The sequence below is a fragment of the Tursiops truncatus genome, chromosome 2, assembly GCF_011762595.2.
Source record: "Tursiops truncatus isolate mTurTru1 chromosome 2, mTurTru1.mat.Y, whole genome shotgun sequence".
Classification (NCBI taxonomy): domain Eukaryota; kingdom Metazoa; phylum Chordata; class Mammalia; order Artiodactyla; family Delphinidae; genus Tursiops; species Tursiops truncatus.
In genome coordinates, this window is record NC_047035.1 from 118,296,490 (window position 1) to 118,320,586 (window position 24,097).

The 24,097-nt window shown below is 38.3% G+C and overlaps 1 protein-coding gene and 1 pseudogene across 9 annotated transcripts in view; both read left to right on the top strand.

The window, feature by feature from the left end:
- Positions 1-24,097, top strand: part of NRG4 (neuregulin 4) — a 127,277-nt gene that overhangs the window by 15,141 nt on the left and 88,039 nt on the right. The window lies entirely within an intron of this gene.
- On the top strand, positions 20,284-21,385 carry LOC101333958 (surfeit locus protein 1 pseudogene; annotated as a pseudogene).

Here is a 24,097-nt window from a genome sequence, read left to right on the forward strand (position 1 = left end):
GTGTCCTTTTAAATGTTTTTGTTCATCATTTCAGAAAAATTTTTTATTCCAGTTTTTGACTCCACCATATGAGGTTCGTGATTGTACTTTTCTATTTTTGCCTTTCTTAAAATTAATTAGTGGTAATAGCCATGTGTGCCAGCTTTTTATATCAAAAGGAAATGCTTGAACACTAACCAAAGGTAAATATGGAATTAAGGAGAACAGACATATTTATTTGGATGTATTTTATAGAAAAATTAAATTTGGCTTCAAGAAAAGCTAGCTTTTTAATTTGTGTTCACATATTGACAAAATGTGATCCAAATCATTTTTTTCACTTCCTAAAAAAGTATTTTAACCTGAAAGTTTCTTTTAAAATACATTAAATTCTAAAAACAAAAAAGCTTTTATTTATTTATTTATTTTATTATTATTATTATTATTTTTTGCGGTATGCGGGCCTCTCACTGTTGTGGCCTCTCCCGTTGCAGAGCACAGGCTCCGGACGCGCAGGCCCAGCGTCCATGGCTCACGGACCCAGCCGCTCCGCGGCATGTGGGATCTTCCCGGACCGGGGCACGAACCCATGTCCCCGGCATTGGCAGGCGGACTCTCAACCACTGCGCCACCAGGGAAGCCCTAAAAACAAAAGCTTTTAAATTATTTTTAGAATAAGCTGGAAAGGCCTGACACTGAAGATCCTATTATCACCATATCTAAATATACATGAAGTGATTTTGGCGTATTGAGATATATTGGTCTCCACTGTGATTTTCTTGTTTGCTGGTTTCATACATAATATTTTGCTTTCCTTTCCTGATGTACCCTGAGTCAGTCCTGCCAAAAAACTACTAATATTGTAAGACTAGCAAGCTAACATCTAAGTGGGAAATTCTTAAATATACGATAAGGATATTTTTAACCAACTGATGAAAACTCTTTTTTTTTTTTTTTATGGTACGCAGGCCTCTCACTGTTGTGGCCTCTCCCGTTGCGGAGCACAGGCTCCAGACGCGCAGGCTCAGCGGCCATGGCTCACAGGCCCAGCCGCTCCGCGGCATGTGGGATCTTCCCTGACCGGGGCACAAACCCGCGTCCCCTGCATCGGCAGGCAGACTCTCAACCACTGCGCCACCCGGGAAGCCCCTGAAAACTCTTTTTGATCTACTAAGATTTGAACACTCTATAGAAAGAGTTTGAAACAGAGTGTAAAGTTTGGGGATTTTCTTGATTTAAATTACTCTTATTTTTAAGCATGTATTATTATTGGAGTGGTGGCTTTTATGACTACTGTATAAAGTCTGCTGGGTGATTCTCTATCTACTTTTTATGGTTAAGTTTGCAGGCTTAAATCCTATATGATGTACATGTGCCCATCTTCTTTCACTATGAGAGGCAGCCTTGCTAGGTGGATGCCTCCCACTCTGGCCTCATCTTATGCCATTATCTGTTCAAACTTCACAGGTGGTCTTTTAGTACAGGTACCCTAGTTATCTGACTGTTACCTAAGTTCCCACAGTTATGAGATTCCAAAGGGAAGCCAAAGTTATAATAACATTCACTAATGAACAAACCACTTATAAAATTGGTTGTCCCTCATGCATGCATCCTTGTCTAGCTTAGAGGCATTGTTGGCCGGTCCTCTTATGATTGTTGAATACTCCTATAAAACACAAATACAATACAAGTGATTTTAGGGCAAAATTGTGAATCTTGAAAAGATGTAGGAGAGATGATGAAAATGATGTTGGTGAACTCAAATCACAAATGAAACCAATGACAAATGAAGATTTGGCAGAGTTAGGCCACAACAATTGAAAAACAGAGAAATTGCAATGATGATGATGACTCTCATCTCTTAAAATATTTGGATATCAGGATTAAAGGAGGGCCTTGGGAAAATTGTCAACAATGTCAAAATTTTTACAGCCTTCTTTACGACTGTCCATATGGAAACTAGACATTAGATGAAATCTGTTTATATATAACACAATGTTGTCAGAAAAATTATGCCCAAATCCCCACTTGATTTGTTCCTTCTAAGAATTAGCACACACTGGTATCGCTTATATGTGGAATCTAAAAACATGGTACAAATGAACCTATTTATAAAACAGAAATAGAGTCACAGATGTAGAAAACAAACTTATGGCTACCAAGGGGAAAGCGGGGGTGGGAGGGATAAACTGGGGAATTGGGATTGACATATAAACACAACTATATATAAAATAGATAGCTAATAAGAACCTACTGTATAGCACAGGGAACTCTACTCAATAGTTTGTAATGACCTATATGGGAATAAAATCTAAAAAAGAGTGGATATATGTATATGTATAAATGATTCACTTTGCTGTACAAAAGAAACTAGCAAAACATTGGAAATCAACTATACTCCAATAAAAATTAATTATAGGGCTTCCCTGGTGGCGCGGTGGTTGAGAGTCCGCCTGCCGATACAGGGGACACGGGTTTGTGCCCCAGTCCGGGAAGATCCCACATGCCGTGGAGTGGCTGGGCCCATGAGCCATGGCCGCTGAGCCTGCGCACCTGGAGCCTGTGTTCCACAATGGGAGAGGCCACGACAGTGAGAGGCCGCGTACAGCAAAAAAAAAAAAAAATTAATTATGAAAAAAGAATTAGCACATAATTACAATTATAACCCAAATTTGTTAAATAAAAGATGAAATAAACATCAAAATTCTTACCACTATTTTTTTAAATTTAATTTAATTTTTATTTATTTATTTTTGGTTGCATTGGATCTTTGTTGCTGTGTGCAGACTCTCCCCAGCTGCAGTGAGCAGGGGCCATTCCCTGCCGCTGTGCGTGGGCCTCTCATTGCGGTGGCCTCTCCTGTCGCGTGGCACCAGCTCCAGGCACGCGGGCTTCAACATCTGTGGCATGCAGGCTCAGTAGTTGTGGCTCACGGGCTCCAGAGCACAGGCTCAGCAGTTGTGGCACACGAGGTCAGTTGCTCCACACCAGCATAGTTGCTCCACACCAGCTCAGTTGCTCCGTGGCATGTGGGATCCTCCTGGATCAAGGATCGAACCTGTATCCCTTGCGTTGGCAGGCGGATTCTTAACCATTAGGCCCACCAGGGAAGTTTCTTACCCCTCTTTTTATACGAAATTTTCATCTCTTTTAAGTGGACTTTTTTTTTTTTTTGGCTGTGCCATGAGGTGTTCAGGATCTTAGGTCCCCAGCCAGGAATCGAATTCATGCCCCCTGCATTGGGAGTGTGGAGTCTTAACCACTGGACCACCAGGGAAGTCCCTAAGTGGACTAACTTTAAATGGCTTTTTTTTATATAATCACAATCATCTTCAGAGAAAGAGGATCTCAGATACATTCTGTACCTGGGATTTAAAACAATTTTATATATCCTATATCTTGGATTTTGAGGATATATTTACATATTCCATTTATAAGTAAATTCATAAGACTAAGTATGTATAGTTTATTTACCATGGCAAATTTTTTAAAATTCTGCCACTTACAAGCTGTACCTTGGGAAAAGCCACTTCACTTCTCTTAGCGTCAGTTTCCTTTGTAAAAAGAAGATAATCCCTACATTGTAAAACTATTGTTAAGTCCTATATAAGGTATATGAAGCTTTTATTATTTTGTCTGGCATACTGTGAGTGCACAGGAAATGGTAGCCATTATTATTAACTCACATGGATATTATTGTCAGTCACATGTGAACATTTTTTTGACTTTGATTTTTTATCCACAGTTCTTGTTCATAAAATACTGAGAGGGCATAGAGCAATTCTGTCAAGCCAAAATATCATAGATCTAATTTAGGTTCATTCTTTTTTTTTTTTAACATATCTATTGGAGTATAATTGCTTTACAATGGTGTGTTAGTTTCTGCTTTATAACAAAGTGAATCAGTTATACATATGCGTGTGTTCCCATATCTCTTCTCTCTTGCGTCTCCCTCCCTCCCACCCTCCCTATCCCACCCCTCTAGGTGGTCACAAAGCACCGAGCTAATCTCCCTGTGCTATGCGGCTGTTTCCCACTAGCTATCTGTTTTACATTTGGTAGTGTATATATGTCCATGCCACTCTCTCACTTCGTCCCAGCTTACCCTTCCCCCTCGCCATGTCCTCAAGTCCATTCTCTATTAAGTCTGCATCTTTATTCCCATCTTGCCCCTAGGTTCTTCATGACCTTTTTTTTTTTTTTTTAGATTCCATATATATTAGGTTCATTCTTGAATAATCAGTTGTATTATCTGAATCTGATTCACATTTGGGGGCTAACAAAGATTTTCTTCTTGACCAGTCTCTAGCCAGGGTCCTCTAAACCCTCTTCTTGACTATGCCTCAACCTTGAACAGAACAGTAACATACCTTCTAACAGCTGAAGGCCACATCCCTAGAATTACACTCCCCCCCACCCCCAAAGTTCCTGCCTCAGGAAACTCAAGGTTGCCAAAAGAATTTACCCAAAGATAGGGTTCCTATCTCCCACCCTTTATGGGAGTGTAGGAGCCTACCTTAGATAACTGCCAGTTAACAAACCCAGATGGGACACACATGGAAAAACCTCCCCACCTTCTTGCTTTTTGTAATTTTTCAATTCCTCAACTCTATTAAGCCCCCACTCACCTCCCCTCCCTATTCCCTCATTCTCCCTTTAAAACACCCAGTCAACTTTGTCCAAATCAAAGTTGAATTCAGTTCATGTTACCTTTTCATTTTGTTGATGATTTCTTTGCTGTACAGAAGTTTTTTAGTTTGATACAGTTCTACTTGTTTTGGCTCTTGTTGACTTTGTTTTTGGAATCAGATCCAAAAAATCATTGCCAAGACCATATCAAGGTACTAACTGCCTAAGTTTTCTTCTAGTTTTATGGTTTCAGGTCTTACATTCAAGTCTTTAATCAATTTTGAGTTAATTTTTGTGTATGCTGTAAGTTAGTAGTTTCATTCTTTTGCATGAGACTATCCAGTTTTCCCAATACCATTTAGTGAAGAGACTGTCCTTTCCCATTGTATATTCTTGCCTTCTTTGTCATAGATTAACTTACCATATAGGCATGGGTTTATTTCTTGGCTGTCTATTCTGTTCCATTGTTGTATGTGTCTGTTTTTATGCCAATACAATACAGTTTTGATTACTATAGCATTGTAATAGAATTTGAAATTGGGGAATGTGATGCCTCCAGCTTTGTTCTTTCTCAGCGTTGCTTTGGCTATTCAGAGTCTTTTGTAGTTCCATACAGATTTTAGGGTGATTGGTTCTATTTCTGTGAAAAATGCATTGGGGTTTTGATAGGGCTTGTCATATATAGCCTTTATTATGCTGAGAAACGTTTCATCTACATCCACTTTGTGGAGAGTTTTTATCATAAATAGATATTGAATTTACCACCGTGTTCTTAGTTTCTTTACCATAGAGTTCTTCATTTCTTCTTGTGGAATCAGGCTTCAGTCTGGGATCATTTACCTTTAGCCTGAAGAAATTTCTTTGTTGTTTTTTTGGAGAGTAGGTCTATTAGCTACAAATACTCTCAGCTTTCATTTTAAAGTGTCTCTATTTTGTGTCATTCCTTGAAGAATATTTTTCTTAGGTACAGAATTCTATGATAGAAGAATTTTTGTTTTTTCTTCAGCACTTGAAAGAGGTCCTTATTCTTCTCTTCTGACTTATTTTGTGATGAGAAATTAGCCATTGTTTTTTTTTTTTAAACAACATCACCCTATTTCCTGCACCCCCCAGCTCCTGGCAACTATTGTTTCACTTCCTGCCTCCATGACTTTGACTTTTCCAGATTCCACATACAAGTAAGATGATGCAGTACTTGTCTTTGTGTGTCTGGCTCAGTCTACCCAGTGCTATGTCCTCCAAGTTCATCCACGTTATCACAAATGACAGGATCTCCTTCTTCCCTAAAGCTTAATAACATTCCATTGTTTTACACCACACCAGCTCCAACCATTCATTTGTTGATGGACACCTAGATTGACTCCATATCTTGGGTATCATGAATAACGCTGCAGTAAACGTGGGAGTGCAGATATCTCCTCGAGATTTGATATCATTTCCTTTGGATGCATATCTAGATGGGGGACCACTGGATCACATAGCAGGTCCAATTCCGGTCTTCTGAGGAACCACCATACTGTTTTCCATAATGGCTGTAGCAGTCTACATTCTTATCAGCAGTACACGAAGGCTCCTTCTCTCCACATCCTCACCAACATTTGTTATTTTTTTATCTTTTTGATAATAGTAATTCCAACATGTGTGAGGTGATATCTTACTGTGGTTTTAGTCTGCACCTCCCTACTGATCATTGATGTTGAGCATCATCCCGTATATTCATTGGCCATTTGTATGTCTTCCTTTGAGAAATGTCTATTCAGGTCCTTTGCCCATTTTTAAAATCAGGTCCTTTATTTACAAAATAAGTTATCACTCAGAACCTTAATTCATTGGCCGTGTTAACAGGTTTAAGACATTTCAATTTACTAAAGCTAAATAATTCAATCTTTAAATAAAGAACTATAAGGTGTTTGGGAAAAAACAAAAAAAACAAAATAAGATCAGGTCATCTATTTTCTTGCTATGGAGTTGTCTGAGTCTCTCATATATTCTGAATACATTCTGAACTCCTTACCAAATGTATGATTTGCAGACATCCTCTCCTGTGCCATAGGCTGCCTCTTTAGTCTGCTGAGTGTCTTTGCCATGCAGAAGATTTTAGTTTGATGCAGTCTCATCTGTTTATTTTTGCTTTTGTTGCCTGTGCTCCTGGGGGTCATATTCAGAACGTCCCAGGCCAATGTCAAGAAACTTTCTTCCTGTGCTTTCCTCTAGTAGTTCTACAGTTTTAGGTCCTATGTTTAGGTCTGTAATCCATCCTGAGTTGACATTTGTATGTGGTGTGAAACAACGTTCCAACCCCACTCTTCTGCACACAGACATTCAGCCTTCCCAACACCATTTATTGAAAAGATCATCTTATCTCTGTTGTGCACCCCTGTCAGAGATCAACTTACTGTAAATGTGAGAATTTACTTCTGGGCTTTGTATCCTATTCCATTGGTCTCTATGTCTGTCCTATGCCAGTACTACACTGCCTTGATTACCATAGCTTTATAGTATATTTTGAAATCAGACAGTGTGATGCTTCCAGCTTTGTCCTTTCTCAAGATTGCTTTGGCTATTCAGGGTTTTTTTGTGGTTCCATAGGAACTTTAGGATTTTTTTTTTTCTATTTTTTGTGGAAAATGCCATGGAATTTTGATAGAGGTTGTTTTGAATCGTATATCTTTTTTGGGTAATATGGAAATATTCTTCCAATCCATGAAGATGGAACATCTTTCCAATTATTTGTGTCATCTTCAATTTCTTTCATCAGTGTTTTATGACTTTCACTGTACATTCACCTCCTTGGTTAAATTTGTTCCTAAGTATTTATTTTTTGTAAATGGGATAGTTTTCTTAATTCCTCTTTATTTTAGATAGTTCGTTGTTAGTGTATAGAAATGCAACTGTTTTTTGTATATTTATTTTGTATCTTGCAGCTTTACTGAATTCATTGATTAGTTCTATAGTTTTTTTGGTGGCGTCTTCAGGGTGTTCTATATGTGATATCATATATCTGCAAACAGAGAATTTTGTTTCTTCCCTCCTGATTTGGATGCCTTTTATATCTTTTTCTTGCCTAATTACTCAGACTAGGGCTTTCACTACTATGTTGTCTTGTTCCTGATCCTAGAGAAAAAGCTTTCAGCTTTTCACTGTTGGATATGGTGTTAGCTGTGACCTTGTCATATAAGGCCTTTATTATGTTGAGGTACATTCCATCTATACCTAATTTGTTGAGAGTTTTTAATCATGAAAGGATCTTGAATTTTGTCAAATGCTTTTTCTGTAACTATTGAAATGATGGTAGGATTTTAATCCGTCCTTTTGAAACTGCACTCCTTCTTGGGTGGGACTCGAACCCACCCGCACCTCAGAGTGGGGCTTGAACACACAATCCCTGGCTTAGGAGGGGACTTGAACCCACTGTCTTTTGATTAGAACTGCTCACTTGGTGTCAGTACTTACTGAAGCTCAGGTTCTTTTGTCTCATTACAGAGACAATTCAGCGCAAAGAGTGAGTTTACTAGCATAGGACACTGGTGAGAGATACAAGGAGCCCGGCAAGGGAGCAAAGCCCCAAGAACAAAGAGGGATACATTTTTATAATCAAAGAAAAAGTGGAAAGGGGAGAAGACTACCTACTTCCTCATTCTGTGGCAGACATCAAGACTTACATCATTAGTTCCTCCTTCGGCCCTACATGGTTTAACCGGGACTGTCACGGTGATATTTAAATCATATATATATTAGCAAAAGGGTGGTGACATATACTAAAATATGGTAATTAATGTTAGGTTTCAGTATAATGTCCCCTTTCACCTAATTTCTTTCCCCTGTCAACTATATTTCTGTCTTGGCTACATGTAAAAATGCTACTCTTCAAGGACTATTAACTCTCTGACTTCACAAGATTGAGACCCTGTATCTATTGTCTTGTATTTTAACTGTCAGGGTTAGTGGCTTGAGTGTGTTGGCACTTGGGCACACCTGGTCTTCCTTCAAGGTAGTGTAGATTGTTTCTAGGTTACTGGATTCTTTTCTTGAGTGGTCATTAGCTTACAACAATCTCCAAACCTCCCTTAAAATTCCCTTTCTGTGTTTAATCCCCTAGTGGGATTTCTAAACTGACTCTTTAATTATCCTACTCTATCCCTATCACTTTTGTTAATATAGTGAATCACATTGATTGATTTGCACATGTTGAACCGCTTGCATCCCAGGAATAAATCCCACTTGATCATGGTGTATGGTGACTTTTAATGTGCTGTTGAATTGTTTTGCTAGTGTTTTGTCGAGGATTTTTACATCTATTTCATCAGGGATATTGACCTGTAATTTAAAATTTTTTTCTTGATAAATCTCAATAAGTGTTAGTCAATTTTTCTAGTCTTTTCAAAGAATCAACTTTTGGCCTTGTTAATTCTCTCAGTTGTATGTTTGCTTTCCATTTTATTGTTTTTGCTTTTTATTTCCTTCTTTAAACTTTCTTTGATTTTGTTTTTCTTCTTATTTTTAGTTGGATGTTTAGCTTATCATTTGTAAGCAATTTTTCCCCTTAACATATGCATTTAAGGTTGTAAATTTTCCTCTAAATGTGGCTTCAGTTTCATCCACATGTTTTAATGTATAATATTTGCAAAGTTGAGTTAAAATATGTTTTAAATTTCTTCACTGACCCATTTAAAATTTCTAGTTTATTCTCACTGTGGTCAGAGAACTTACTCTGTATGATTTTAATCATTTAAACGTTTCTGAGACTTGCTTTTCAATAATGATATGTTTTTTATAAATGTCCTGTGTATGCTTAAAAAAAGTATATTTAGCAGTTGTTAGGAGCATTGTTTTGTATATCTTCATTTGATCAAGTTTGTTTATTATGTAATTCAAACGTATATCGTTGTTCTAACTTTTTACCTAAATGAAATATCTGCCAGTTACTTTTCCAGCAACAAGAAAAGTGGGTTTATTTGGGATCAGCAGAGAATTTCAGTTTGGGGTCTGCAACCATGGTGAGCTACGTGCAAGTCCCCACACAGCAAAGGAAGGAGAACACTTTTATAGAGGAGAGAAACAAGTTGGAAAGGCTATAGTAAACAAAGAGTCTGTGACTTTTTCATTGGCTGAGTTCCTAAGAGGAGAGGGGAGAAGTCTTCTTCCTGTTTACTCTGTCTCATCTGTTTCATATTTATTTTCTCCCCTTTGCCTTCTTTGGGATTTTTTTTTTTTTTCAGTTTTCCCCTCTGCTAGTTTGAACTTAAACAGTTTCTATTCTGCTGGTAGTTACCTTATTAAGTACAACATACATTCTTAACTTAGCAAAGTCTAATGTTATTCAATACTTTTGCTGTCATCCCACAAAATAAAAGGACATTAGGACACATTTAACGTACTCCTTCTTAACTTTGATGCTTTTGTTTTCAGGTATTTAATACTACATGCATATTAATTAAACCCAAAGGACATTTCACTTTTTATATAGTGTTTATTTAGATTTACCACCATATTCACAGCTTTCTTTGCCCTTAATTCCTTCTTACATCTATATCGTTAGCTAGAATCATTTTCCTTCCTTGCATTCATTCTTCAGTACTTTCCATTCATACTTTAATGCAGTTTTTTTAGTGGAACTTTTTTCATGTTTGGTTTATCCAAAAAGTGTTTACATTTTAAAAAATAAATCTGCTATGAACATTTGTTTACAAATCTTCTAGTGGATGTATGTTTTCATTTCTTTTAGGTAGATTCTTAGGAGGAGGATTGCTGGGTTGTATGATAAGCACATGTTTAAATTTTTAAGAAACTGCCACACTTTTCCAAAGTGGCTGTACCATTTTACATTTCCACCAGTTTTGTATGAGGCTTCCAGTTTCTCTACATCCTTGCCAAAACTATATTGTCAGTATTTTTTATTATAGCCAAGCCATTCTAGTAGGTATGTAGTAGTATCTCACTGAGGTTTTTTTAAAAATTTATTTTATTTTTTATTTATTTATTTTTGGCTGCATTGGGTCTTTGTTGCTGCGTGCGGGCTTTCTCTAGTTGCAACGAGCAGAGGCTACTCTTCGTTGTGGTGCGCAGGCTTCTCAATTCAGTGGCTTCTCTTGTTGCAGAGCTCAGGCTCTAGGCATGCGGGCTCAGTAGTTGTGGCTTGTGGGCTCTAGAGCCCAGGCTCAGTAGTTGTGGCACATGGGCTTAGTTGCTCTGCGGCATGTGGGATCTTCCCAGACCAGGGATTGAACCAGTGTTCCCTGCATTGGCAGGCAGATTCTTAACCATTGTGCCACCAGGGAAGTCCTCTCATTGAGGTTTTAATTTCAATTTCCCTAAGTTGAAAAAGTGGTTGCCCATTTTTTGATTGGGTTGTCTTCCTTCTATTTCATTTGTAAGAGTTATTTATATCATCTGGATACAAGTCTCTAATCAGATATATGATTTGTAAATATGTTCTCCCATTCTGTGGCTTGCCTTTTCATTTTCTTAATTTATTTTAATTGAAAAAGTTTTAAATTTTGATAAAGTCTACTTTGTCAATTTTTTCTTTTATGAATTGTGCTCTTGCTGTCATATCTAAGAAATCTTTGTCTAACCCAAAGTCACAAAGATTTTCTTCTAGAAGTTTTATAGTTTTAGCTCTTACATTTAGGTCTGTGATATATTTTGAGTTAATTTTTCTGTATGCTTTAAGGTAAAGGTATAAGTCTGTTTTCTGCACGTGGATATTCAAATATCCCAGTACCATTTGTTGAAAAGACTATCTTTTCCTCACTGAATTACCTTGGTTCTTTTGTCAAAATAATATAAGGCTTTATTTTCAGTGCACAGTTCTTGATCTGTAGATTCGACACATTCCCTATCAGTATCCCAACAGCATTTTAAAAATAGCAATTGTCAAGCTAATTCTAGAATGTATATAGAAAGGCAAAGGACCTAGAATAGCCAAAACAGTTTAGAAAAAGAAGAACAAAGCTAGAGGACTTACACTACCTGATTTCAAATTTTGCTGTTTTAGTAATAAGGGAGTATGCTTATTTCCAGGAAGAAAAGAGAAATGCCAACTTTAGACCACTGTCTTTATTTTTGAATTCTTTTCCATTATGTTTTATTACAAGATAGTGAATATTGTTTATGCATTTTATATATAGTAGTTTGTGTCTGCTAATCCCAAACTCTTAATTTACCCCCCTCAACCTTTCTCCTTGGTAACCATAAGTTTGTTTTCTATGTCTGTGAGTCTGTTTCTGTTTTGTAAATAAGTTCATTTGTATCATTTTTTAGATTCCACATATAAGTGATATCACATGATATTTGTCTTTCTCTGACTTACTTCACTTAGTGTGATAATCTCTAGGTCCATCCATGTTGCTGAAAATGGCATTGTTTCATTCTTTTTTATGGCTGAATGGTATTCCATTGTGTTTATGTACCGCATCTTCTTTATCCATTCATCTGTCATGGGACATTTAGGACATTTACTTATTCCATAAATAGGACATTTATTTATTTCATAAATAGTGCTGCTATGAACATTGGGGTGCATGTATCTTTTCAGATTATGGTTTCCTCTGGTTATATGGCCAGCAGTGGGATTGCTGGAACATATGGTAACTCTGTTTTTAGTTTTTGAGGAACCTCCATTCTGTTTTCCATAGTGGCTGCACCAATTTACATTCTTACCAGCAGTGGAGGAGGGTCCCCTGTTTTCCACACCCTCTCCAGCATTTATTATTTGTAGACTTTTTAATGATGGCCATTCTGACTGGTGTTAGGTGATGTCTCATTGTAGTTTTGATTTGCATATCTCTAATAATTGGCGATGTTGAGCATCTTTTCATGTGCCTTTTCGCCATCTGTATGTCTTCTTTGTAGAAATATCTGTTTAGGTCTTCTGCACATTTTTTGATTGGGTTGTTTTTTTGATATTGAGTTGATTGAGCTTTTTGTATATTTTGGAAATTAATAGACCACTATCTTTAAAGCAGAAGTTTCTCTGTTTAATTTCTTGTTATCAGGACTGTAATCTATTTTGGATATTGCAAAGGCATAACCATCATAGGCACTGAAAAATTTCAGAAAGTTTTCTGGTTGATGGGTTTTTATCTTTTTGAGATAAGACTAGTGGCAGCTAACATTCTTTTCTTGTGTTTGGGAGGTGAACCAGAAGAACCTGTAGAACCTGTAAGAATGAGATTTAAAGGTGTGTCACTGGCCAGTACATTCTTTTGTGCAGTTCCAGTTCATTCCATACAGAATTATTTTTTAGGGTTTATGAAACACACACTTCTATTCAGCTTATGTGTAAGAAGATGAAGTTTGAGGTGTTGATAATTTTTCTGTCTTATTTACATAAATTAAAATGGAATATGGGAAGATTGATATGCTCTTTTAAGAAATCCCCTTGATAATTATGAAAAAGCTTGTCATTTTTTAGTAAAACATAAGGAATTACAAGTCAGTCTAGCAGTCAACCATCAGCAATAAATTCATAACAAAATATTTGTTAAACATCTACTGTTAATAAGGCAGTAGGCCAGATTTAGCCTAGAGGGATAAAGATAAATAAGACACTATTCCCGTTTCAGGAAACCTATAGTCTAGTAAGGAAATAAAGCATATTCATATAGAGACTAAAGAGAAATCCAGGGTAGCAAATTAAGAAAGTTATTGAGTTTCTCCTTTTTATCTTTTCTCTAGGTGATTAATTCTCCATTTTTCTTCCAGTGAATTCCTTAGAGTTTTATTCCCTTCATCAACCTGGTAGTACCCTGTGGATATGTTCTAGTTTATACAGCACAGACTACCATAGACATTCAAATTGTAGACTAATATGATGGTTCTCAAAGCGCCAAACTAGCACCATACCATCATCTGGGAACTTGTTATAAATGCAAAATTTCAGACCCCACACCGGATCTACTGAATTAGAAACTCTGAGGGTAGGGCCTAGCAGTCTATTCTTCAACAGACCTTCCAGATAATTCTGATGCTTGCTGATTTATCCCTTCACCTGTTGACGGACATTTGGGTTTTTCCAGTTTGGGGCTGTTATGAATAATGCTACTGTGAATACTCATGTACACATCACTCTGCAGATGTGCTTTTTACTCCTCTTGGGTAAATATGAGAGAGTGGAATTTCTGGGTCATATGGTTGGTTTATTAGTTATCTATTGCTGCAAACAAATACTCAGAGGCTAAAAACAACAAAAATTTATCATCTCACAATTTCTTTAGGTCAGGAATCCAGGAATGACTTAGCCAGATAGTTCTGGCTCAGGGTCGGTCAAGGTGTCAGTCAGGACTTGTGCTCATCTCAAGGATGACTGGGGGAAAATCCACTTCCAAGCTCACACATGTGGCTATTGTCAGGCCTCAGTTCCTTGTCATGTGAGCCTCTTTATCAGGTCTGCCTCATGACATGGCAGCTGGATTCCCCCAGAGTAAAGAAATCTAAAAGAGGGAAAAAAGAGACATCTAAGACAAAAGCCACAATCTTTATAATCTAGTCTTGAAAGCAGCACGTCATTACTTCTGCCGTATCTGTTCTGTAGAAGTAAGTCAGTAAGTTCGGCCCACCCTGAAGGGGAGAAGGTTATACAAGAGTGTGAGTATCAGGAAGTGGTGTTCATTGGGATGCACCTTAAAGGTTTTCCACCACAGTAGATGTCTGCTCAAATTTCTAAGAAATTGTCACACTGTTTCCCTAAGTCTTTATACCACTTTACACTCCCACTAGTGATGATGAGAGTTACAGTTGTTCCACATCCTTGCTGACATCTGATATGGACAGACAGCCTTTTTAATTTTAGGCATTCTAATAGGGATGTAAATTTTTATTGTGCTTTTATGTTGCCTTTGGTGATTAATTATGTTGAGTGTGTGCTTATTATTTTCATATGTCTTTGGTAAAATGACTTCACATTTTTTTTGCCCATCTTTTAATTGAGCTGTCTTATTATTGAGTTGGAAGAGTTCATTTATATATATATATAAACATATATAAAAACATAAAATATATAAATATAAAATGCAAATCCTTTGTCAGATACATTTATAGGAAATATCTTCTCCCACTTTGTGGCTTGCCTTTTCATTGTCTTCATGGTGTCTTTCAAAGAGCAAAAGTTTTGGGACTTCCCTGGTTAAAACTCCATGCTGCCAATGCAGGGGACATGGGTTCGATCCCTGGTCAAAGAAATAAGATCCCGCATGCCACGCAGTGTGGCCAAAAACGAGCAACAACAACAAAGAGCAAAAGTTTTTATTTGCTCAAGTCTAATTTATCCATTTTTTTTTTCTTTTATGGTTCATACTTTTTATGTTCTAAGAAATCTGCTTTCTCCAAAGTTGCAAAGATTTTTGGAGATTTTCTTTTTATTAGTGTGAACTGATGGAGGATTGGGAACCTCTCAATAATGTTATAGCAAAATACTATAACAACTAACTATTTTTATAATTTATGTATGTGTAACATGTAGAAACTGCTTTGTGTGGCTATACATTTGCTGTTGAACTTTTCATGTTTCTCATCAACTAAACTATATGCTTCTTAAGAGTAGGAAATGATTTAACTCTTTTGCGATTCTTTTGTTGTCTGCTACAGAGTAGGGACTCAGTAAGTATTTGTTGGTTTGAATTCTGTATTTTGAATTTAAATAGAAGTGGGATATTTATGTGTAAGAGTTCAAAAGTGGAGCTTATAAGAATGATTAGGGCTGTAAATAAAAATGAGAGTTTTTTTCCATAGAGGAGTAATTGAAGCCATGGGAATGGACTAGATCTCCAAAGGAGAGAGTGTACAGAGTTGAACCTTGGAGCATAGCACCTTTAAGCTATAATCAACAAGGATGCTTTATTTGATCTGTTCTTAAGAGGAAGGATGAATTTGGTTCAGTTATTTGCGTTTTTTCTGACATCTCTGCTTGTACTATATCTATGCCATTGAATATTAAAATAATATTTTCAGGGCTTCCCTGGTGGTGCAGTGGTTGAGAGTACACTTGCCGATGCAGGGGTCACGGGTTCATGCCCCGGTCCGGGAGGATCCCACATGCCGCGGAGCGGCTAGGCCCGTGAGCCATGGCCGCTGAGCCTGCGCGTCCGGAGCCTGTGCTCCACAACGGGAGAGGCCACAACAGTGAGAGGCCCGCATACCGCAAAAAAAAAAAAAAATTAATAATATTTTCAGTTCGAATAGTAAGAGTAAAATCTTTCAGTAGTCAAAAATTCATCCAGTTCAAGTACTGAATTATGAGGAAGCTTTAATTTGGCCTTAAGGCCAAATTTTAGCAATGTTTTCAACTAATTATATCTAATTGGTAATAGTATTTATTTATTTATTTATTTGTGGCTGCATTGGGTCTTTGTTGCTGCACGCAGGCTTTCTCTAGTTGCGGCGAGCAGGGGCTACTCTTCGTTGCAGTGCGGGGGCTTCTCATTGCAGTGGCTTCTCTTGTTGCGGAGCACGGGCTCTAGGCATGCGGGCTCAGTGGTTGCGGCACACAGGCTTAGTTGCTCCGCGGCATGTGGGATCTTACTGGACCAGGTCTCGAACCCGTGTCCCCTGCATTGGCAAGTGGAAGGGAAGTCCCGGTAATGCTATTCAATTCAGAATGCTGCTTTTGCATTGTACATTGTTTTAAGTTACAAGCCCAGCGCTTCTTAATGTACAGTCTGGGTATTTGGATGCTATTCTCTCTCTTTACATGTTTCATCCTTGAGGTGTTTTGGTTTTTTTTTTTTTTTTTTTGGTTGCATTGGGTTTTTGTTGCCGCATGAAATTTTTAGAGCAATTTTAGGTTAACAGCAAAATTGAGCAGAAAATACATGGAGTTCCTATATGTTTCCTGTTTCTATACATGCACAGCCTCCCCAGCTATAAACATCACATTGACACATCATTATTACCCAGAATCCATGGTTTATATTAGGGTCCACTCTTGGTGGTGTACATTCTCTCAGTTTTGACAAATGTATAATGACATGTATCTACCATTATAATATCCTGTAGAATAGTTTCATTGCCCGAAAAGTCCTCTGTGCTCTGCCTATTCATCCCTCCCTCCCCTGTAACTGCTGGCAAGTACTGATCTTCATACTGTCTCCATAGTTTTGCCTTTTCCAGAATGTCATATAGTTGGAATCATACATCGTGTAGCCTTTTCAGGTTGGCTTCTTTCACTTAGTAATATGCACTTAGGGATCCTCTATGTCTTTTCATGGCTTGTTATTGCATTTCTTTTTAGCACTGAATAATATTCCATCGTCTGGATGTACCACAGTTTAATTACCTGTTTTTCTACTGAAAGACATCTTGCTTGCTTCAGAGTTTTGACAGTTATAAATAAAGCTACTATAAACATTAATGTACAGGTTTTTGTGTGGACTTAAGTTTTCAACTCCTTTGGGTAAATACCAAGGGATGCGATTACTGGATCTTATGGTAAGAGTTATGTTTAGTTTTGTAAGAAACTGCCAAATTGTCATGCAAGTGGATGCACCCTTTTACCTTCCCAGCAATGAATAAGAGTTCCTGGGACTTCCCTGGTGGTCCAGTGGTTATAACTCCATGCTTCCACTGCATGGGGCACAGGTTCAATCCCTAGTCCAGGAAGTTCTTCTGCATGCTGTGCAGTGTGGCAAAAAAAAAAAAAAAAAAGAGTTACTGACATTCCACTTCCTCACTAGCATTTGGTATTGTCACTGTTTTGGATTTTTGCCCTTCTAATAGGTGTGTAGTTGTATCTCGTTGTTTTAATTTGCAGTTCCCTGATTACATATGATGTTGAGAATCTTATGCTTATTTGCCATCTGTATATTTTGTCTGGAGAGATGTATGTTAAAGCCTTTTGCCCACTTTTCAATTGGTTTGATCATTTTCTTATATGAATTTTAAGAGTTCTATGTATATTTTGGATAACAATCCTCTATCAGGTATGTCTTTTGCAAATGCTTTTTCCCAGTCTGTGGCTTGTGTTCTCATTTTCTTGACAGTGCCTTTTGTAGAGCAGAGTTTTCATTTCCAGCTTTATCAAGGCATTATTGACAAATAAAATTGTAATATACTTAAAGTATACAATGTGATGATTTGATATATGTGTGCATTGTGAAAGGATTTTCAAAATCGAGTTAACACATCCATTACCTCATATCATATTTACATTTTCTTGAAATGAGAACCCTTAAGTTCTACTCTCTTAGCAAATTTAAGTTATACAATACTGTATTATCAACTATAGTTGCTTTGTTATACATTAGATCCTCAGACCTTGTTATCTTACAACTGAAAGTTTATACCCATTTACCACCTTTCCTCATTTCCCCTACCCCCAGCTCCTGGCAACTGTTGTTCTATTCTCTGTTTCTATGAGTTTGAGTTTTTAATTAAAAAAAACTTATTTTTAGACTCTACATATAAGTGATACCATGCAGTATTGGTCTTTCTCTGTCTGGCATATTTTACTTAGCATAATGCCCTCCAGTTTCATCCGTGTTGTTGCTAATGGCAGGATTTCCTTTTTCCTTTTTTTTTTAATTGGAGTATAGTTGCTTTACAATATTGTTAGTTTATACTGTACAGCAAAGTGAATTAGCTATACGTGTACGTATATCCCCTCTTTTTTGGATTTCCTTCTCATTTAGATCACCACAGAGCACTGAGTAGAGTTCCCTGTGCTATACAGTAGGTTCTCATTAGTTATCTATTTTATACATAGTATCAGTAGTGTATATATGTCAATCCCAATCTCCCAAATCATCACACCACCATCACCTGCCCCGCCCCACCCCTGCTTTCCCCCTTGGTATCCATATGTTTGTTCTCTACGTGTGTCTTTATTTCTGCTTCATAAATAAGATCATCTATACCAATTTTTTCAGATTCCATATATATGTGTTAATATACAATATTTGTTTTTCTCTTTCTGACTTACTTCACTCTGTATGACAGTCTCTTGGTCCATCCATGTCTCTACAAATGACCCAATTTCATTCCCTTTTATAGCTGAGTAATATTCCATTGTATATATGTACCACATCTTCTTTAGACATTCCTCTATTGATGGAATTTAGGTTGCTTCCGTGTCCTAGCCATTGTGAATAGTGCTGCAGTGAACATTGAGGTGCATGTGTCTTTTTTTTTTTTTTTTTTTTTCTGTATGCGGGCCTCTCACTGCCGTGGCCTCTCCCGCCGCGGAGCACAGGCCCTGGACATGCAGGCCCAGCGGCCGTGGCCCACGGGCCCAGCCGCTCCGCGGCACGCGGGATCCCCCCAGACCGGGGCACGAACCTGCATCCCCTGCATCGGCAGGCGGACTCCCAACCACTGCACCACCAGGGAAGCCCTGCATGTGTCTTTCTGAATTATGTTTTTTTCTGGATATATGCCCAATAGTGGGATTGCTGGGTCATATGGTAGTTCTATTTTTAGTTTTTTAAGGAACCTCCATACTGTTTTCCATAGTGGCTGTATCAGTTTACATTCCCACCAACAGTGCATGAGGGTTCCCTTTTCTTCATACCCTCTCCAACATTTTTTGTTTGTAGATTTTTTGATGGTGGCCATTCTGACCACTGTGAGGTGATACCTCACTGTAGTTTTGATTTGCATTTCTCTGATAATTAGTGATGTTGAACATATTTTCATGTGTTTGTTGGCCATCTGTATGTCTCCTTTGGAGAAATGTCTATTTAGGTCTTCTGCCCATTTTTGGATTGGGTTGTTTATTTTTTTGATATTGAGCGCATGAGCTATTTGTATATTTTGGAGATTAGTCCTTTGTCAGTTGCTTCATTTACAAATATTTTCTCCCATTCTGAGGGTTGTCTTTTTCTCTTGTTTATGCTTTCCTTTGATGTGCAAAAGCTTTTTAGTTTAAAAAGCTTTGTTTATTTTTTGTTTTTTTGTGTTTATTTTTGTTTTCATTACTTAGGAGGCAGATCCAAAAAAATATTGCTGTGATTTATGTCATAGAATGTCCTGCCTATGTTTTCCTGTAGGAGTTTTATAGTGTCCAGTCTTACATTTAGGTCTTTGATCCATTTTGAGTTTATTTTTGTTATGGTTTTAGAGAATATCATATAATATCACTTATATGAGGAATCTAAAAAAATGATACAGATGAACTTATTTACAAAACAGAAATAGACTCACAGATACAGAAGAAATTGTTACCAAAGGGGAAAAGGGGGAGGGATAAATTTGGAATTTGGGATTAACAAATACAGACTACTATATATAAAATAGATAAATAACAGGGACCTACTATATAGCACAGGGAACTATATTCAGTATCTTTTAATAACCTATAATGGAAAAAAATCTGAAAAAGAACAGATACATATATGTGTAATTAAGTCACTTTGCTGTATACCTGAAACATTGTAAATCAACTATACTTCAATAAAAAAATAAAAGTTAAAAAGATAGTGATTATTACTGATATGCTGAATTCGGTATAGCTCTAGATTTGAGTAGGAGGTAGAAAGAGCTTTGGAAAGGATGTCTAAGAAAATGAAAGAAGACTACATGTAATAAATAGTATGATTAGGAAGCTGAATATCTGAGGGCTGGGGCTGCAGGCCACAAGGCTAGGGCTGTTGCTGTGCAGGGTGGGCACCAGGCCGGTGTCATCAGGAGGAACATTCCTGGGGTTGTCCTGTGCCCAGGTGAGGACTCATCCAGGTATGCCCTATGTACTTAGGAAAAGCTGCCCTGTCCCTGCCCTCCACTTTGCCCAGGAGAGTCGGTGAGTATGGGCATTGCAATACGCTCTGGAACTGCCCCCTGAGCCTCTGAATCAGGCCCTGGTTGCGTACCCGCTCTGGTTAGCACCCTGTCCTCATGAAAGCCCCAGGGCTGGCTCCTCCCGCACTCCTGTATTATACACTTGATTGTAGACATGCGGTAACTTCCTGTGCCTCCTTGGGCTAGTGCTGGGCCAACCCAAGACTGAAACCCAGGTGTCTAGGATCCTAAAGGAAAGCATAACTAATCATCACAGTTTGCATGTTCCTCCCAAGTGTTGGCCTAGAGACCCAGTAGGTGTGGCAGCTCTTAAGCCGAAGCAACTGCCACAGAAACAGAAGACGACACCTTTCTCTAGTGGTTTCTGCTTCTCATTCCTATTGCTATCTTTGGCCCAAGGACATGGCAGGTCCAACGTCAGAAGTGGAAGCTAAAGTTGATCACAGAGCTAGTCTAGAGTGGTGGCCAAGCCCATCTCACTGCCAACAGACCCAGTGGAACTGAAAAATCTGGAGTACAGGCCAGTGAAGGTCAGGAGGCACTTTGACCACTCCAAGTTGCTGTCATGATGTTTTGGACCATGGTGAACCCTGCCCAGGAGGCTGGCCTACTGGCTCTCTTTGTTCGGTGGTGCTACCTTTTTACTCTGCTGACCTGGGAATTACCATCCTGCTAAACAGACGGTTTGTGCCCAAGAAGAAAGTGAATCCTGAAACATGGTGTAAAGGACAGATTGAGGGAGAAGTGGACCTAGTCGTGATGGTGAGGCTGACAGAAACCAGGAAGCCCTTTGTCTCTGAGAATAATCCAGACAGGAACCACTGGCATTACCACGACCTGGAGACCACGTCCAGGCTCCCAGGTGCAGACCCCATTTTCACTGATGCTGACTTCCAGAGCACAGTTCTTAAAAGACCTATTGGAGGGCAAACTAGAGTCACTCTGAGGAATGAGCACCTGCAGTACATCATTCACCTGGTACAGACTCTGTGCAGCCACGTCATACCTGTGGTTTAAGAAATTCCTACCTTGGACTCCTGGTGTGTGAAGAGATTAGCTGATGAGCCCTGTCCCTGAATAATTAGGAAGTCACGGAGTAAACATTTCAAGAGATTTGGTTTTATGCTGGATCATGTGCTATCGGTATAAATAAATCTCTACACTACAAAAAAAAGCAGCTGAATATTTGAGATGTTATGATAAAGCACATTATTTTTCAGTCGTCTCGCCCCCCCCCCCAAAAAGAAGGAAACTGTAAACTCTAAAGCTGTGCAAAAAAAACAGGATACAAATAAGATGCAAATTCAAATATAGCATGATTTTAATCAACCTAGAGTTTAAGAAAAGAGAATTTATTTTATCTTGCTTTTGGGAATATTGTCTTATGAATGGCCCAGGTATTGTGACACTGAAACAATAGAAGGAAATGTTATTCTTTCACACTGCATGGATCTGCTGTGATTACTATTTACAGTTATATTGACAGAACTGTAGTTTATTGGTTTTCAAGTTTTACGTCTAGAGGCAAAGTTATGAAAACACTTCATTAAGGTCACAGACGAGAATGTAAATGTTAAAAACCTTCATGATGTAAGAGTCACGGTATAGCTGCTAAGGCAGAAAGAGGAAGTGGGGAGAGAAAAGGTGGAAGCAAAGTTAGCAGTACAGTTACTTATTTTACATGTTAAGAAGTTAGTCTGTGAATTGACTCAAGTTCATTGATGAGGACAGAAGTATGAGTATATTATTTAAAATTACAGATATAACAAAGAGAAGAAATAGGTAATAGTGTAACTTATCAAACATTCAAATTAAAGAGGTAGAGGGTAGTGTAAGAGAGCTGAAGCCTCATCTTTCATCACTGGGAGTTAGATGTTGTCTAGAGTACTAAATCTAGAAGTAGAGAGGATAAGCATTTTGAATTATGGAAGAAGAGCTTGCCATTGATCATATTGGTTCTTCTCTTACTTCTCTGATAATTTCTTAGTGGGCTCCTTCTCCAACCATTAAATGTTGATATTTTCCAGGGATCAGTCCATGGCCTCTGTCTCACACATGTGCACACTCTGAGCTAATGACTTCAGCAGCCACCTGTGGAATTTGAGTCCCAAATGTCTTATCTCTAACCTCATTCTTATCGTACATGCAAGATCTGCATTTTCAGGCATTTCCTTCTACATGTCCCAGTAACATTTTAAATATACCATGTCTTGAGAGAAATCATTATCTTACTCATGACATCTGTTTTGGTATTCCTTTATTTTGTTTTTAGCAGCTTTATTAAAGCATAATTTATATACCATAAAGTGCACTTATTTTATATTTTACTTTTTTTTTTTTTTTTTTTTGGTGGTACGCGGACCTCTCACTGCTGTGGCCTCTCCCGTCGCGGAGCACAGGCTCCGGACGCGCAGGCCCAGCGGCCACGACCCACGGGCCCAGCTGCTCCGCAGCACGCGGGATCCTCCTGGACCAGGGCACGAACCCGTGCCCCCCGCATTGGCAGGCGGACTCTCAACCACTGCGCCACCAGGGAAGCCCTATATTTTAGCTCTATCAAATTTGCAGCCACCTAAACAATCCAATTGTAGAATATTTCCATCATTCTAAAAACATCCTTTATGCTCATTTGCATAATTTCCTTTTCCCAGCCCCAGTCCCAAGCAATCATTAATCTATTCCTGTCTCTTCTGATTTGCCTTTTCTAAAGATTTCTTATAAATGGAATCATACAATATGTGGTTTTTATGACTGGCTTCTTTCACTTAGCATGTTTTGTTTTAATTTTTTTAAAACTTAAATGATATTTTATTGGTTATAAATGTCTAGGTTCAAAATTCTATACCTTTAACACTCCAAATGTTATCCTATTGTCTTCTTTTTTTTTTTTTTTAACATTCTTATTGGAGTATAATTGCTTTACAATGGTGTGTTAGTTTCTGCTTTATAACAAAGTAAATCGTTTACTTTATAACAAAGTAAATACGTTTACATATATCCCGATATCTCCTCACTCTTGCATCTCCCTCCCACCCTCCCTATCTCACCCCTCTAGGTGGTCACAAAGCACCGAGCTGATCTCTTTGTGCTATGTGGCTGCTTCCCACTAGCTATCAGTTTTATATTTGGTACTGTATATATGTCCATGCCACTTTCTCACTTCGTCCCAGCTTACCCTTCCCCCTCCCCGTGTCCTCAAGTCCATTCTCTACATCTGCGTCTTTATTCCTGTCCTGCCCTGGGTTCTTCAGAACGTTTTTTTTTTCTTTTTAGATTCCATATATATATATATATATATATTTTTTTTTTTTTTTTTTTTTTTTTTTTTTTGCGGTACGCGGGCCTCTCACTGTTGTGGCCTCTCCCGTTGCGGAGCACAGGCTCCGGACGCGCAGGCTCAGCGGCCATGGCTCACGGGCCCAGCCGCTCCAGGGCATGTGGGACCTTCCCGGACCAGGGCACGAACCCGCGTCCCCTGCATCGGCAGGCGGACTCTCAACCACTGCGCCACCAGGGAAGCCCTAGATTCCATATATTTTTATTAGCATATGATATTTGTTTTTCTCTTTCTGACTTACTTCACTGTGTATGACACACTCTAGGTCCAGCCACCTCACTACAAATAACTCAATTTCATTTCTTTTCATGGCTGAGTAATACTCCATTGTATATATATGCCACATCTTCTTTATCCATTCATCTGTTGATGGACACTTAGGTTGCTTCCATGTCCTGGCTGTTGTAAATAGAGCTGCAATAA